Genomic DNA, 18,372 nt, shown 5'->3' with positions numbered 1-18,372 from the left:
TGACCTTACCCCTTGCTGCCATGCACACACACAGACACACACATACAGACATGCACATACATGCACCTACACACAGACAGACACACACACTCCCTCTGGCCTGGCTGTAGGTGTGTGGGACAAGGCTGCTGAGTGCTGGAGCTCTGGGAACTACTACTATCAGACCTGATGGAGTTGATAGAGGAACTGTAGAAGTAAGGATGGACTGTAGAAGTAAGGATGGCCTGTGGAAGTAAGGAAGGACTGTAGAAGTATGGATGAACTGTCACGCCCTGACCTTGGAGATCCTTTTTATGTCTCTATTTGGTTTGGTTAGGGTGTGATTTAGGGTGGGTATTCTATGTTCTATTATTTGTATTTCTGTGTTTTACGGTTCTCAATCAGGGACAGCTGTCTATCGTTGTCTCTGATTGAAAACCATACTTAGGTAGCCCTTTTCCCACCTGTCTTTGTGGGAGGTCGACTTTTGTTTATGGCACATAGCCTGTAGCTTCACGGTTGTTTTCTCGTTTGTTGTTTTGTTGGCGTCATTTTTTATAATAAAAAAAAAAGTACACTCACCACGCTGCACCTTGGTCAACTTCCTTCAACAGCTGTGACATGAACTGTATAAATAAGGATGGACTGTAGAAGTAAGGATGAACTGTATAAATAAGGATGGACTGTATAAATAAGGATGGACTGTATAAATAAGGATGGACTGTATAAATAAGGATGGACTGTATAAATAAGGATGGACTGTAGAAGTAAGGATGGACTGTAGAAGTAAGGATGGACTGTAGAAGTAAGGATGGACTGTAGAAGTAAGGATGGACTGTAGAAGTAAGGATGGACTGTAGAAGTAAGGATGGACTGTAGAAGTAAGGATGGACTGTAGAAGTAAGGATGGACTGTAGAAGTAAGGATGGACTGTAGAAGTAAGGATGGACTGTAGAAGTAAGGATGGACTGTAGAAGTAAGGATGGACTGTAGAAGTAAGGATGGACCGTATAAATAAGGATGGACTGTAGAAGTAAGGATGAACTGTATAAATAAGGATGGACTGTATAAATAAGGATGGACTGTATAAATAAGGATGAACTGTATAAGTAAGGGTGAACTGTAGAAGTAAGGGTGAACTGTAGAGGGATGGACTGTAGAAGTAAGGATGGGACAGTGTGTAGTGCAACCATGGCCACAAAAAGACATCTTTCACCTGTTTCTGTCTCTCGGCTTCTTGAAGTTAGTTCTAAAATGGAGCCGAAGGAAAAGTTTGTTTGGTTTTTCAGCTTCTATACTCTCCCCGTTGGAGAGTAGAGAACATGCCTACTAGTGTGAAATCATTTAGGCCCTATACCTTGCCTTCACTATATCAACTGAGATTATATTTTATAACTCTTAATTCTTAAAGCAGCAATCAGCAGTAGAAACAACAACAAAGGGCACTCTCTGCCCCTGTTTCAGTAAACAGCTGAGGGATGGAGCTGTAAAAACGTAACCACTCTCACTTTCATAGACAGAGCTATGGATGCAAGGACTGACCATCCATGATATCAACATCATAATTTAAAACATGTTTTGAGGCTCAAATGAAATAAAATGTTATTTGTAACATGCTTCGCAAAACAGATGTAGACTAACAGTGAAATGCTTACTTATGGGCCCTTCCAAACAATTCATAGAGAGAAAAAAACATTATAGAAAAATAATAACACAAGGAATAAATACACAATAGGCAATGATAACTTCATATACACGGGTTACCAGTAGCGAGTCAATGTGCAGGGGTACGAGGTAATTGAAGTAGATACAGTTTAAGTTGGAAGTTTACATACACTTAGGTTGGAGTCATTAAAACTTGTTGTTCAACCGCTCCACAAATGTCTTGTTAGCAAACTATAGTTTTGGCAAGTCAGTTAGGACATCTACTTTGTGCATGACACAAGTCATTTTTCCAACAATTGTTTACAGAAAGAATATTTCACTTATAATTCACTGTATCACAACTCCAGTGGGTCAGAAGTTTCATACCCTAAGTTGACTGTGTGTTACGGCTGTCGTCGGAATGAGACCAAGGTGCAGAGTGGTAGGCGTGCATTTTGAATTTATTAAATGAACACCAAATAAACAAGAAAGATAAACAACACGTAAAGTATTGTAGAGCTAAACCAGCAACTAACAAAAACAAGATCCCACAACAGAAAGTGGGAAAAAGGGCTGCCTAAGTATGATTCCCAATCAGAGACAACGATAGAGAGCTGCCTCTGATTGGGGACCACACTGGCCAAAAACAAAAGAAATAGACAACATAGAATTCCCACCCCAAATCACACCCTGATCTAACCAAATAGAGAAATAAAACGGCTCTCTAAGGTCTGGGCGTGACACTGTGCCTTAAACAGCTTAGAAAATTCCATCATGGCTTTAGAAGCTTCTGATAGCTTAATTGACATAATTTGATTCAATTGGAGGTGTACCTGTTGATGTATTTCAAGGCCTACCTTCAAACCCAGTGCCTCTTTGCTTGACATCATGGTAAAATCAAAATAAATCAGCCAAGACTTCAGAAAAAAATTATAGACCTCCACAAGTCTGCTTCATCCTTGGGAACAATTTCCAAACGCCTGGAGGTACCACGTTCATCTGTACAAACAATAGTACGCAAGTATAAACACCATTGGATCAAGCAGCCGTCATACTGCTCAGGAAGGAGACGCATTCTGTCTCCTAGAGATGAACATACTTTGGTACGAAAAGTGCAAATCATTCCCAGAACAACAGCAAAGGACCTTGTGAAGATACAAGTAAAACGAGTCCTATATCGACATGACCTGGTAGGCCGCTCAACAAGGAAGAAAACACTGCTCCAAAACTGCCATAAAAAAGCCAGACTACGGTTTGCAACTGCTCATTGGGACAAAGATTGTACTTTTTGGAGAAATGTCCTCTGGTCTGATGAAACAAAAATAGAACTGTTTGGCCATAATGACCATCATTATGTTTGGAGGAAAAAGGCTTGTAAGCCAAGAACACCATCCCACCCGTGATGCACTGAGGTGGCAGCATCATGTTGTGGGGGTGCTTTGCTGCAGGAGGGACTGGTGCACTTCACAAAATAGATGGCATCATGAGATAGGAAAATTATTTGAATATATTGAAGCAACATCTCAAGACAAGAAGTTAAAGCTTGGTTGCAAATGGGTCTTCCAAATGGACAATGACCCCAAGCATACTTCCAAAGTTGTGGCAAAGTGGATTAAGGACAACAAAGTCAAGGTATTGGAGTGGCCATCACAAAGCCTTGACCTCAATCCCATAGAAAATTTGTGAGCAGAACTGAAAAAGCGTGTGCGAGCAAGGAGGCCTACAAACCTGACTCAGTTACCCCAGCTCTGTCAGGAGGAATGGGCCAAAATTCACCCAATGGGATTGAGGTCAAGGCTACCCTAAACGTTTGACCCAAGTTAAACAATGTAAAGGCAATGCTACCAAATACTAATTGAGTGTTTGTAAACTTCTGACCCACTGGGAATGTGATTTAAGAAATTAAAGCTGAAATAAATCATTCTCTATTATTCTGACATTTCACATTCTTAAAATTAAGTGGTGATCCTAACTGACCTAAGAGGGAATTTTTACTATGATTAAATGTCAGTAATTGTGAAAAACTGAGTTTAAATGTATTTGGCCACACCTGGGGCGGCAGGTAGCCTAGTGGTTAGAGCATTGGGCCAGTAACCGAAAGGTTGCCAGGTCAAATCCCCGAGCTGACAAGGTAAAAATATGTTGTTCTGCCCGTGAACAAGGCAGTTAATCCACTGTTCCCCGGTAGGCCGTCATTGTAAATAAGAATTTGTTATTTACTGACTTGCCTCGTGAAATAAAGGTTAAAAAAATAATGTAAACTTTCAACTTCAACTGTATGTATCTATAGGCAGGTATAACGTGACGAGGCAACAGGATAAATCATGAACAGTAGCAGCAACACCCAGTATGTGATGAGTCAAAAGGGTTAGTGTAGTCTTATAGCTTGTGGGTAGAAGCTGTTCAGAAGCCTTTTGGTTCCAGACTTGGTGCATTGGTACCGCTTGCTGTGCGGTAACAGAGAGAAGAGTCTATGACTTGGGTGGTTGGAGTCTTTGAAAATATTTAGGGCATTCCTCTGACACTGTCTGGTATAGAGGTCCTGGATGGCAGAGAGGTCGGCCCAGTGATGTACTGGGTCATACACACTACCCTCTGTAGCGCCTTGCTGTTGGAAGCCAAGCAGTTGCCATACCAGTCAAGATGCTCTCAATGATGCAGCTGTAGAGCTTTTTGACGATCTGAGGGACCATGCCAAATCTTTTCAGCCTCCTGAGAAGGAAGTGGCTTTGTTGTGCCTTCTTCATGACTGTGTTGGTGTGTGTGGAACATGATAATTCCTTAGTGATGTGGACATTTAGGAACTTCCAGCTCTCCATAGTGTTTGTTTACACTTACTTTGTTTACAAACATTGAAGACAACAAGCGTATATTTCGGGTCTGATGGGGTAGGACAAAATAACTAAACTCATGATGTATTTATAAATTATATTCTCCAAGAATCAATGGGCACATTTCATTCATTTATAAGTCCAAAAATGGATGCAGCAACTGCTGATTGACCCTTCAATTCTAACTGAGAATATTTAATATACAGTAACTCGTAATGTTATGAAACATTTTCAAATATGAAAACTTCAAGTGTTGAGCGTTTGTGGAGTTTTTCCCAGCAAACAATCAACTTCGGTTTGTGATGAATCTTTGTGAGAACAAGTCAATAAATCGTTGATTGATTAAATGGCCTTTATGTAGCCTAAAACTGGTTAGTCTACCCTATTAGACTGCTACAGACAGAGACGAAATGTAGGATAGCCTATATTATCTGCAATTATGAGTGCATTAAGCCTAACTAACATCTCTTTAAAATCATGGTCTTTCAGATATTGCTCGAGGCGACATTATGTTATGAAACAACACTCAATGAGTATTAGAAAACTCAAAGAAGACGGAAAAAGACAGGTCTATATGAAGGTTTTTCAAAAATGTGACATTACTAATATGCCATACATTTCTCCATTTTTAAAGGCTTGATTTGGTTATGGGATGTTTTACTCCCTGCCAGTCAATTTAAGATTGTTTAAATTAACCAATTGCATTATTATATACAAACTTACAATATCGTGAATATATACCGCACTTGACCCCCGGACCTGATTCAAATTCCTAGTTTAATAGGCTAACTATTTGAAATTAGTGATAGGCCCCTACATTCGTTTATAACAATCTGATATATTTGTAATATTGAAGTTATAAAGAATAACGATTTTCGTATTATGCCTAACAGTTGTTTGATGAAATATTAATTATTAAAAAGGTGAATTGGAAATGCGCGTCCTTTTGGCCTACATGCACCTCGGCAGACGCGCTTGTCAAACCATCTAACCAAACACATTTTATCGTGAACAGTTGCTGTTCGTGATGAATGTAGCGTAGTGTTTTTGTTCCTGTTCATTCAAAAGGAGATGACACACAATTATAGCAATCAACTAAAACAGTCGGTCTTGAGTTTGAATTGACATAACTATTTTCCTTGACATTAGGCATATTGAGTGACACAGCATCAGACTTTATTTAATCTGAATTATGTGAATTATAGGCCTACATGTTCACTTATGCAGCCAAAGACGACAATCACTTGACAGTTAAAAATTAAATAGGTCTATTCAATAAATATACTGCGAGTGTAGGCCAATTATCTCGAAACGATTGTTTAACATAATTATACATCTTCTACACATTTGTATAAAATATTTCGAGAAAAACGTGTTTTATATCTCACACTTACCAACTAAGGTTGCTGTTTCTTATCGCAGGATTAGGATTTGAGACATTTAGGGGTCTAACTCTCTCGCTCACTCGCTGTCTCTCTCTCTCTCTCTCTCTCCCATATGAGGAAAGAGAACACCTACAGGTCAGAGGGCGCAAGGAGAGAGAGGAGAGATGAGAGCGTTCCGCTGCACATGAAGTTTAGAAACGTAGTCGTAGTCTGATATTCGCAAAACACCCTCACATCGCCTAGTTATCAATAGCATGTTGATATTTGTCCATCGGTCATTTCCATCCATTTCTCTGGCAGTTGAAATGCTTACAATACCACCGATTGGTAGCAGTAGACGAGGCCGAATGTTGACTATATAGGCAAGTCTCTGTGATCATTAACAGTGTAACCAAACCGTGCGGGTCCGCAGGGGGTTCGTCGTGTGAGCGCGGTGACGTGTGTGGTGTACGTGGCTACGGAAACCGTTATCAGAGCATCCCCCCCCCAACTCAACACAAACCATCTCCACTCCACAACAGCCACAATCCTAATGCCACTCCATGACAGCACATTATTTATATGAATGCCCCAACGCACAGACGTATGGGCTGCTTCATATGAGACCGTCGAGGACTGTTGACAGACTAGTAGCCTACAGACCGAATAGAGTCAATAGACTACAAATGTCCCAGCGCTGAACTGACATCTGAACACGGTAAGACACAACAATTGTTGAAATAACCTGGTCTGTTTTGGAGAGGTGCATGGCCTACAGGCTATAGTCGTTTGTCTTTTTATTTGTGATAATATACTTAGCATATATTTATGAAAGCATATAATATAAGACTATTAATATAGGACTATTATTAGATGATCTGCAAGGCTATCACTTGAGAAAATAATGTTTGGGTTGAAGGGAAACTTGTGCGTTAGAGCGCGCGGGACACTGCCGTGCAGCTCTAGCACAGAGTCAACCGGAGTTGAAAGTTAACAGACCAAATTCTGGTGAGAATCTTGTAATAATGAGTTTATTACCGTCAAAAATGACCGTTTTGAAGAACATGAACGAATATCAAAGAAGAATGTCAAGGATATGGAGTCATTATCGGTAGCCTATGAGTCGAAGCCAAGAAAACGTGAGAAAAGTATATAAAATAGCCTATATGCTATAATTATTTAGGCCTACACAAAGACAATTTCTTACACAAACGCATAATGCGCAGGTCTATAATTTAACACAATTTGGCTATTATAATAGACTACATCTGCAATGTAGCCCTGACAGACTATTTCAGTGTGTGTGATTGCGGATGGATTATTTCATGGAAATCAGAGTCAAATTCATTTCGCCAACCGGAGAGAGCCGTGTCCAAACGAGCGCCAGTTTACCTCGCGTTGACCCCTTCAACTTTCAACTCCGGTTGACTCTGTGCTAGAGCTGCACGGTAATGCGCGCAACCGGTTGATTATCTCGATTGTCAGTAATCCAGACATATTCGCGCTCACTGCACCAAATAGCTTTGGAGGATGGTAGCCTATGCGATAATATACATGTCTAGGCTAGTTTAGCGATTTATATTCTGAGATAATGCATTCGTGTATTTATTTATTGTTACTCCTCATTTCAATAGAGATTATGTCGTCTTCTTTCATGCTATTAAACCAAACCAAATCCTCATAAAACGACGACCCCCCCCATTTTCTATCTCTCTCTCATTGTGTGTGTGTGTGTGTGTGTGTGTGTGTGTGTGTGTGTGTGTGTGTGTGTGTGTGTGTGTGTGTGTGTGTGTGTGTGTGTGTGAGAGAGAGAGAGAGAGAGAGAGACATCTTCTGATCCAATCTTTCAGTGACATAAATTGATAATTGTGATAGGCCTACTTTGATCGATTTGACTCCTGATATTTAGAGCATCCTAAATATGGGAACACTTGCGGTTGTCAGAGAGAATTGGAGGAGTGTAGGCTAAATCATTGCTGATTTGAGGGACAAACTGAGAGCTCCCCTGCACCGAGAGAGAGAGAGGAGGAGGGAAGGCGGGAACACCGGGGTCTCTTGAGGGTCGACCAGGCTGCGACAACGGTCAGAGTCAGACAGTAGTAGGAAAGGTTGTCCAGACATAGGCTACAATCCATTTTTAAAATACTACGACGTATATAACCTTCGTCCAGTATGATATTCACGGTATAATGCGTTACTGACGGAGGTCTGCTCACAGAGTGTTCTAATTCATTAAGTGCACGAGTGTGGGCCTGTGGGCCTGTGGGCCTGTGGGAATGTTGGATATAAGTAACACAGCGACTCGGGACACGGATTTAACACACACACCAGGATGACCGTTGAACTGTGTTCTCCAGGGACGAAACAGAACAGCGCATAAGGTAGACGGCCTACACCCAAAGAGTAAGGAGTGTTTGAGAAGTGTTTGAGTATGAATGTGTTGTTTAGTCTCAGCAGCTTGGCTTTAGACGGCGGACTCCATGACGTTCCTGTCCAGAGTTGATGTATAGTGCAGACCTGGGTTCAAATACTATTTCACGTAGGGATTTCCATTACTTCAAAGTCATTTCGAAGTAGGATAAGTATTTGGATCATTTTTATTTGAAAATAAAAGTAGTTTAATGTTGGAATGTAGGCCTATTTGGAAATACACTTGAAAAATAATGAGGAAATACTCAAATACACTAAGTGAAATTTTAAACACAAATATTTAAATACTATATGCATTTGAACCCAGTTTGGTCCAATGGGTATTTGAAATAATGTGTTTTTGGAAACAAGTATTTGTAAATAGTTTTGGCTATTTATAGGATGTTATTTGAAAATACTATCAAATAGGCTACTTCAAATAGAAGTAGCTGATTTGGCCACATTATTTGACAGAACAAAAATACACCGAAAAATAAGTAGTATATATATATATATAGTGCTGTTCAGTGAGAGATATTCATGTGCAGTCTGGGATTTTTCCTACAATAAATCAAACTGAAACTCTCATCGGTCATCGAGAAACACTGTTTAGATTGTATTTAGTCTCATCGCGTAAATTCAGTTTTACAGCGTGATTGAGATTTAAAGTCAATGTTCCTGATTTAGCCGAGACTGCATTCACGGTAAACGCTGCATATTTCGGCTCCATCAGAAATGACCTTAACATTTCTATCGCGTATATGTAACGCTTCAGTTGTACAGATTGAAAGAGCCTTTAGCGTCACTAGAAATGTTATAGTCAATAATATATTGAAAACAATGATTTTGTTTTACCAGTGTGCCATATAGCATCATATCATTGTATAGCTTACTAATAACATATTTGATTTCTAGTAGCCTAAAATAGTGTTATTCTTAGGTTATTATTGATACATTATTTATAAGCCTAAATTCATATATGCATAAACTACATTATTCATTATTAGACTGTTATTAGATTATGATTATGATGGTGATGATTAATATTGTTCTTATTGTTGATAATATTATTGTTGTTATTATTACCTTGTTAATTAATATGCCCACCATGTGACATAATCATGAAATTATTTTCAATATGGCCTAATAATAGTTTGTCACAAAGCCTTAGCCTACTAATATTTGATTTCTTAATTTGTTTCATTTGATTATCTAGACCATTTTTGCATGAGCATATTTGGTAGTATAGTTTTAGTTTGAATTGCATTATTATTTTGGCATATTTTCGGTGAAATGAGACTGACCTGCACATTGAATTCAAGTCAATATTTTCAGCTCTAAAGTCAACATATTAATATATTAGTGGAGATCATATTTGCTTTATTTTGCAACGTTTCAATGTAGCCTATAATACACGCTTTAGTGAACGCTTTTCATTTGGATGATAAACTAAGCATATAATTGAATCCGGATATACACTGGGTGTACAAAACATTAAGAACACCGCCTCTTTCCGTGACATAGACACTGACCAGGTGAATAGGTGAAAGCTATTTCCCTTATTGATGTCACTTGTTAAATCCACTTCCGTGTAGACGAAGGGGAGGAGACAGGTTAAATTCAGATGGTGAATGGGCAAGACAAAATATTTAAGTGCCTTTGAATGGGGTATGGTAGGTGCTACCCGTTTGTATCAAGAACTGCAACACTGCTGGGGTTTTCACGCTCAAAGTGTTCCGCGTGTGTATCAAGAACGGTCCACCACTCAAAGGACATCCAGCCAACTTGGCACAACTGTGGGAAGCATTGGAGTCAACATGGGCCCGCATCACTGTGGAACGCTTTTCACACTACACTTTGTCGAGCCCATGCTCCAACGAATTGAGGCCTTGGCCGATGATTCTGAAAATACTGCATCCATATCTCCTTTGGCTATTAGCTTCATGGAATATTGAATGATTGCCTCTGTAGTAGGTCTAATTGGCTAATAGTAAAGTATTGACTGATAATATAATATCAGATAATAGTGTGTGTGTGTGTGTGTGTGTGTGTGTGTGTGTGTGTGTGTGTGTGTGTGTGTGTGTGTGTGTGTGTGTGTGTGTGTGTGTGTGTGTGTGTGTGTGTGTGTGTATTGCGTCTATCCCGACCGTGTGTCCCTCGGTGTCAGGTGGTGTCATGGCTAGCGCCATCCAAGAGCGCGCGGACACCGACAAGGACTCACCGAAAGAGAACAAACCGGAGAATCATACTCGCTCCCTGAGCTCGCCACCTTCACCGCAGACAACGTGCACACAGCAGGTAACTAACCTGTGTGTGCGTGTGTGTTTAATTGTTCTAAACATAAAAACGATGCACTTCCATTTATTTTTTAAATTGTGAGTGATGACGACTTTTTGCATGCACCGTAATTGCATAATTTTTTTCTCCTTTAAGTGATATGGAAAAATTCTTATTGAAAATAACGTCATTATTAGGCTAATAATCTATGGTGTTATAGCCTATTAGAGATACCAGTTTTTTTCACAGAATAATATAGGCCTAGGCCACTAATTTAAACGATTCGTTTATTCCCCCAATATAATAACTAAAGTCAGCTAGGTAGGAGTCCATGTCATGTCAAAGCAGAAACAAACAGTCCGTTTTAGGAATGCAGGAGCTGACTATGACCTAGATTTGGTTTCTAAACTGTCGGTTGGTTACCTAGAACATGCCCAGAGCAACACTGAATGACTGACTGACTGCTTCTCTCTGGTCAAATCTGTGTCAAACTCCGTTAAAATATCGTTGTTGACGGATAAATGTGAAACCTTCAGTAAGTAGCCTGTTTAACAATGTAGTCGTATGCAGCATAGGCTTACACTGTTATTGTTATTAATGTAAAATAAACCTGTACCAATACGACCTAGTCTCATTAAGATAAAATACAATGTAAATTGGCAGGCTTTACAGACCAACATATTTTTATTTTATTTTATTTATTTATTATTTTTACAATTTTCAAATAACAAGTTTGTGTAGACATATTGGTAGGATATTCATGGCGGAGGGAGTGGGTCTTTGGTTTAAATGTTTAATATATTTATAATCTCACCTATCCTCTCTGTTCTCAGGGAATGGATGGAATAAAAGTATATATGCAAGAGCGGGAACTGTGGGATAAATTCCACGAGGTTGGAACGGAGATGATCATCACTAAGGCGGGAAGGTAAAATAGCCTTATCTTAATCTCTTCATTTTTTATCTTCAGACATCAGTGCGGAATGTTTTGAAAAAGTACAAGTAGCCCATTCTTTGCTGAATGTATTTTTGTATTAGGTGAGATTGAGAATTAAAATCGTGTCCCTATAAACTTGCAAAACACATTGTTTCTCTCTTTTTACGTTGGTTTCGGCTATATGGTAATTCCCAAGGAGCATTTAGGAAAATATAAAAACTAATCTACTAGGCCTATAGACCTGTTAAACCTTCAAATATTTAGTCACATTTTTGTGATTAATGTTTGTAGCCTAACATTTTTATTTAGCCTATAATTACCACAAGTATGTTTTGTTTCGGTTTTTGCTCACATCTGCAGCGATGGTTGTTATGCCTTAGTGATAGGCCTATTGATATAGCTTTTTTTCTATGTTCCTTACTGTCGGTGGTTTTCCTGTCTCGCCAGGCGGATGTTCCCCTGCTACAAGGTGAAGGTGACGGGCCTCAACCCTAAAAGCAAGTACATTCTCCTCATGGATATCGTGCCAGCAGATGACCACCGCTACAAGTTCGCTGATAATAAATGGCAAGCTTCATATCACATCTTTGCATATTTAAATAGCCTACTTGATGTGTATTATTTGCGTTAAATGTAAACGAATGTTTATCTAATGAGCTTATTAAATAAATACTTGAAATGGGCTTAGTAGCCTATAACTGACTCAACACACCCAATAGTCAAGTTTCATGCTTCAAAGTATCAGAAAACCAAGAGCTAGGCTTATATCCATCTCTCCTATTAGAGATGTAATCCCAATACGACTATGCTGATAAGAATTACATTTACATAAATGATAAAATGCTATATGCTGTATTTTAACAACATCACAGAGAGAGAAATATAACACAGAGCAGAGCTGTGGATGTATAGCCCTACTGAAACGCTGCAGTGATGTCCCAGTCCTGCCCCGTGCCCTGTGCCCTGTGCCCTTTTTCCCTGACTCCCCCTGTCCCTGACCACCGGTTCAGTCTCAGTACCATGGGTTCATGTGGCGGGCAGATTAAAGACCAGGTCTCTCTGAGGTCTACACCAGCATGAGGCTGCAGGGGAGATCTAAACCCACTTGTGCTGCGTGAGTCTGTCATCCTCTCCCTGGTCACGTGATGATGCCCTGTTGCACCCTAAAAGACACTTCATTCAGCTGATCCCCCTGGCCCAATGGGAGGCAGATGGCCCATTTTCAGTCATGTTTAGGACAAGGACCTATGTTAATGTCTAATGTGAACGCTGATGTGCATGGGTAGATTTCCCTCTAAGGGAGGTTCTTTGTTTGTAAATATCCGTGGTGCTCTGTCATTTCCCAGTCCCATTTGACAGACGTGAAATAACTTCAGTGAACATGTTTTCCAGCTCGGTCCAGTTGTGGCCAGTTGGAGGCCTTCTTCTCAGACAGATTCCAACTTAAGAAGTCATACACACAGACAACAACAACATACACGTCATGGTCTATTGTACACTGCTCAAAAAAATAAAAGGAACACTAAAATAACACAGCCTAGATCTGAATGAATGAAATATTCTTATTAAATACTTTTTTCTTTACATAGTTGAATGTGCTGACAACAAAATCACACAAAAATTATCAATGGAAATCAAATTTATCAACCCATGGAGGTCTGGATTTGGAGTCACACTCAAAATTTAAGTGGAAAACCACACTACAGGCTGATCCAACTTTGATGTAATGTCCTTAAAACAAGTCTAAATGAGGCTCAGCAGTGTGTGTGGCCTCCACATGCCTGTATGTCCTCCCTACTACGCCTGGGCATGCTCCTGATGAGGTGACGGATGGTCTCCTGAGGGATCTCCTCTCAGACCTGGACTAAAGCATCCGCCAACTCCTGGACAGTCTATGGTGCAACGTGACGTTGGTGGATGGAGCGAGACAACCGCACCAGCATATGGTCTCACAAGAGGATCTCATCTCGGTACCTAATGGCAGTCAGGCTACCTCTGGCGAGCACTCTGGCCCCCCAAAGAAATGCCACCCCACACCATGACTGACCCACCGCCAAACCGGTTATGCTGGAGGATGTTGCAGGCAGCAGAGCGTTCTCAACGGCGTCTCCAGACTGTCACGTCTGTCACATGTGCTCAGTGTGAACCTGCTTTCATCTGTGAAGAGCACAGGGCGCCAGTGGCAAATTTGCCAATCTTGGTGTTCTCTGGCAAATGCCAAACGTCCTGCACAGTGTTGGGCTGTAAGCACAACCCCCACCTGTGTACGTCGGGCCCTCATACCACCCTCATGGAGTCTGTTTCTGACCGTTTGAGCAGACACATGCACATTTGTGGCCTGTTGGAGGTCATTTTGCAGGGCTCTGGCAGTGCTCCTCCTGCTTCTCCTTGCACAAAGGCGGAGGTAGCGGTCCTGCTGCTGGGTTGTTGCCCTCCTACGGCCTCCTCCACGTCTCCTGATGTACTGGCCTGTCTCCTGGTAGCGCCTCCATGCTCTGGACACTACGCTGACAGACACAGCAAACCTTCTTGCCACAGCTCGCATTGATGTCCCATCCTGGATGAGTTGCACTACATGAGCCACTTGTGTGGGTTGTAGACTCCGTCTCATGCTACCACTAGAGTGAAAGCACCGCCAGCATTCAAAAGTGACCAAAACATCAGCCAGGAAGCATAGAAACTAAGAAGTGGTCTGTGGTTCCCACCTGCAGAACCACTCCTTTATTGGGTGTGTCTTGCTAATTGCCTATAATTTCCACCTGTTGTCTATTCCATTTGCTCAACAGCATGTGAAATTTATTGTCAATCGGTGTTGCTTCCTAAGTGGACAGTTTGATTTCACAGAAGTGTGATTGACTTGGAGTTACATTGTGTTGTTTAAGTGTTCCCTTTATTTTTTGAGCAGTGTATTTAATGTAAACCAGAACATTTTGCCTGTTTGAAATAGATCAGATTAGTTTATTGTCCTACAAGTATGATCATTTTTGGAAACATCTTTCATGCTCACATGGTTGTGATTTGCTTGTACGTCATCCATCGCTCTGATTAACACCTGGATTGGTATTAACATATTCTGATGTCACTGATGGGGGCCAGCTGTGTCTCTCTTCATGTTGAAAGCAGTTTAAATGTGAGGAGGATGTTGGTCTAATAATAAGAATAGATACAGCCAGAGGCACCACTGTGGCATGTCAGATCTGTGTGTCTCCTGTGACAGTAGAGGAACAGTATAGAGCATGGCCGGGTCAGACTGTGTGTGTGTGTGTGTGTGTGTGTGTGTGTGTGTGTGTGTGTGTGTGTGAGAGAGAGAGAGAGAGAGAGAGAGAGAGAGAGAGAGAGAGAGAGAGAGAAACATACATACAGTACGAGTGGCGGCAGAATAGGGCAGGGCTGGGTCAAAGCAGGGCCATCTGACACTCACATCAGCGTCCTATTGTGATTGATATTTGGTTGAGTTGTCAACGTGTGAATTCAGTGTGCGTGTGTGTGTGTCAGGTCTGTTTCGGGGAAGGCGGAGCCGGCCATGCCAGGGAGGTTGTATGTCCACCCTGACTCTCCAGCCACTGGGAGCCACTGGGCACGCCAGCTTGTCTCCTTCCAGAAACTCAAACTCACTAACAACCACCTGGACCCCTTTGGACACGTCAGTCCTTTACTTCTCTCTACCTGTGTGTGTGTGTGTGTGTGTGTGTGTGTGTGTGTGTGTGTGTGTGTGTGTGTGTGTGTGTGTCTGAAGATGGATAGCACTGCTGATAAAACAGTGGTAACCACAATAATGATGTTAATGACGTTCAGGGCCATTAGCTCATGCCTCATACCCATGCCTGGTAGGACTATCACATCAATTAGGATTAGACCTCTCAACGAACACACACACACACACACACACACACACACACACACACACACACACACACACACACACACACACACACACACACACACACACACACACACACACACACACACACTAGAGAGGGACCACAACAAAGATACGCCCAGTAAATTGGTACAAAAAGAGACACATCTGGAAATTAACAATTTAGCATGGGTCCAGAGGAGACAGAAGGGCAATTTTGTGGCCCTATTGAATATCATTCTACAAGTGGGATGGCGCTACAGCATTCAGTGTTTTACTGTTTACTGTATGTCTCTGTTTTTGCTGTATTGCAGATTATATTAAACTCAATGCATAAATACCAACCCCGCCTCCACATCGTCAAAGCAGATGAACACAATGGGTTTGGTTCCAAGAACACAGCCTTCTGCACGCACATGTTCTCAGAGACCTCATTCATCGCCGTGACATCATACCAGAACCACAAGGTACTGAATCACTGAAAACACAAAGTCATTATTATTTAGTTAATTAACAAAATCACATTTTTGTTCAAATTATTTGATTAGATATTTCTGGATTATTTTGTCATAGATACAGTTGAATTATCCAGGTCCTGTTGTGCAGATTATTTAACTGAGTTGCAGCTAAAGCAGGCCAGAGTTGTCTTATGGGTGTATCTTTTTGCCATGTGAATCAGTGCATTATTCCCCGGGGTCACTGTTCTCAATTCAACATGTCAAGTCTGATAACATCCCAGTGTGTACACTTCACAGGGCAGTTCCAACCTGTTCCTTTCCTTTGATCATGTCTGTTACGGTCCCGGCACCAGAGAGCTGGAACCATACACACATAGTTCTCCTCTCTCTCTCTCTCTCTCTCCCTCTCTCTCTCTGTCTCTCTCTCTCTCTCTCCCTCTCCCTCTCTCTCTCTCTGTGTCTCTCTCTGTCTCTCTCTCTCTCTCTCTCTCTCTCTCTCTCCCTCTCTCTCTCTCTCTCTCTCTCTCTCTCTCTCTCTGTCTCTGTCTCTCTCTCTCTCTCTCTCTCTCTCTCTCTCTGTCTCTCTGTCTCTCTCTCTCTCCCTCTCTCTCTCTCTCTCTCTCTCTCTCTCTCTCTCTCTCTCTCTCTCTCTCTCTCTCTCTCTCTTCAAGGGGATTTATTGGCATCATCTTAGTCTCTCTCTGTCTCTTAAAACTCTCTCCCACTCTCTCATTTCTCTTAACAACTATAGTCTTGGCAAGTCTCATCTCTGTCTCTCTGTCTCTTTTCTCTCTCTACAGACAGAGTCTTTCACTCTGTCTCTCTGTCTCTCTCTCTCTGTGCCTTTAACTCTCTCCCCATCCCGGATCCGGGATCGTGACTAAAGCCTCAGGTCATTAGCATAATGCTCTCTTTCTGAAAATCGCAAATAAAATTAAAATAATGCGTTTGCTCTCAAGCTCTTTTCTCAACACTGTCATCTCAGATTTTCAAAATATGCTTTTGAACCATAGAAATTGACTAATTTCTCTCTCTCTCTCTCTCTCTCTGTCTCTCTCTCTTCTCTCTCTGTCTCATTTACCTTTGAAGAGCTTCTGATGTTTCTCTCAGTCTCCAAATGCGCAGTGTTTCTGAAAGCTCTGTCTGTCTCTCTCTCTCTCTCTCTCTCTCTCTCTGTCTCACCTCTCTCTCTTAACTCTAATCTCTCTCTCTCTGTCTCTCTCTCTCTCTTTTCTCTCTCTCTGCTTCTTTCTCTTTCTCTCTCTCGATTCAATTCAAGGGGACTTATTGGCATGGGAAACATACAGTTAGGTTTACATACACTGAGGTTGGAGTCATTAAAACTCGTTTTTCAGCCACTCCACACATTTCTTGTTAACAACTATAGTTTTGGCAAGTCGGTGAGGACATCTACTTAGTTCAGGACACAAGTCATTTTTCTACAATTGTTTACAGACAGAGTATTTCACTTATAATTCACTGTATCACAATTCCAGTGGGTCAGAAGTTTACATACACTAAGTTGACTGTGCCTTTAAACAGCTTAGAAAATTCCAGAAAATTATGTCATGGCTTTAGAAGCTTCTGTTAGGCTAATTGACATAATTTGAGTCAATTAGAGGTGTACCTGTGGATGTATTTCAAGGCCTACCTTCAAACTCAGTGCCTCTTTTCTTGACATCATAGAAAAATCCAAATAAATCAGCCAAGACTTCAGAAAAAAATTGTAGACCGCCACAAATCTGGTTCATCCTTGGGAGCAATTTCTAAACGCCTGAAGGTACCACGTTCATCTGTACAAACAATAGTACACAAGTATAAACACCATGAGACCACACAGCATCATACTGCTCAGGAAGGAGATGCATTCTGTCTCCGAGAGATGAACGTACTTTGGTGCAAAAAGTGCAAATCAATCCCAGAACAACAGCAAAGGACCTTGTGAAGATGCTGGAGGAAACTTTCACTCTAGTGGTAGCATGAGTGTGCAGGACGTTTGGCATTTGCCAGAGAACACCAAGATTGGCAAATTCGCCACTGGCGCCCTGTGCTCTTCACATAGGAAAGGAAGTTCACACTGAGCACATGTGACAGACATGACAGTCTGGAGAAGCCGCGGAGAACGTTCTGCTGCCTGCAACATCCTCCAGCATGACTGGTTTGGCGGTGGGTCAGTCATGGTGTGGGGTGGCATTTCTTTGGGGGGCCGCACAGTCCTCCATGTGCTTGTCAGAGGTACCCTGACTGCCATTAGGTACCGAGATGAGATCCTCAGACCCCTTGTGAGACCATATGCTGGTGCGGTTGGCCCTGGGTTCCTCCTAATGCAAGACAATGCTAGACCTCATGTGGCTGGAGTGTTAGCAGTTCCTGTAAGAGGAAGGCATTGATTCTATGGACTGGCCTGCCCGTTCCCCAGACCTGAATCCAATTGAGCATATCTGGGACATCATGTCTCGCTTCATCCACCAACGCCACGTTGCACCACAGACTGTCCAGGAGTTGGCGGATGCTTTAGTCCAGGTCTGGGAGGAGATCCCTCAGGAGACCATCCGACACCTCATCAGGAGCATGCCCAGGCGCTGTAGGGAGGTCATACAGGCACGTGGAGGCC

General features: G+C 41.6%; 1 pseudogene; it reads left to right on the top strand.

Moving 5' to 3' along the window:
* The first annotated feature begins 10,402 nt into the window (after positions 1-10,402).
* The window catches only part of LOC135532885 (T-box transcription factor TBX5-like), a 19,524-nt pseudogene continuing 11,554 nt past the window's right edge, over positions 10,403-18,372 (top strand).

The sequence above is a fragment of the Oncorhynchus masou genome, unplaced genomic scaffold, assembly GCF_036934945.1.
Source record: "Oncorhynchus masou masou isolate Uvic2021 unplaced genomic scaffold, UVic_Omas_1.1 unplaced_scaffold_2086, whole genome shotgun sequence".
In the NCBI taxonomy this organism is placed as follows: domain Eukaryota; kingdom Metazoa; phylum Chordata; class Actinopteri; order Salmoniformes; family Salmonidae; genus Oncorhynchus; species Oncorhynchus masou.
The sequence above is the reverse complement of the archived record's forward strand: the minus strand, read 5'-3'. Positions and strand labels throughout refer to the sequence as shown.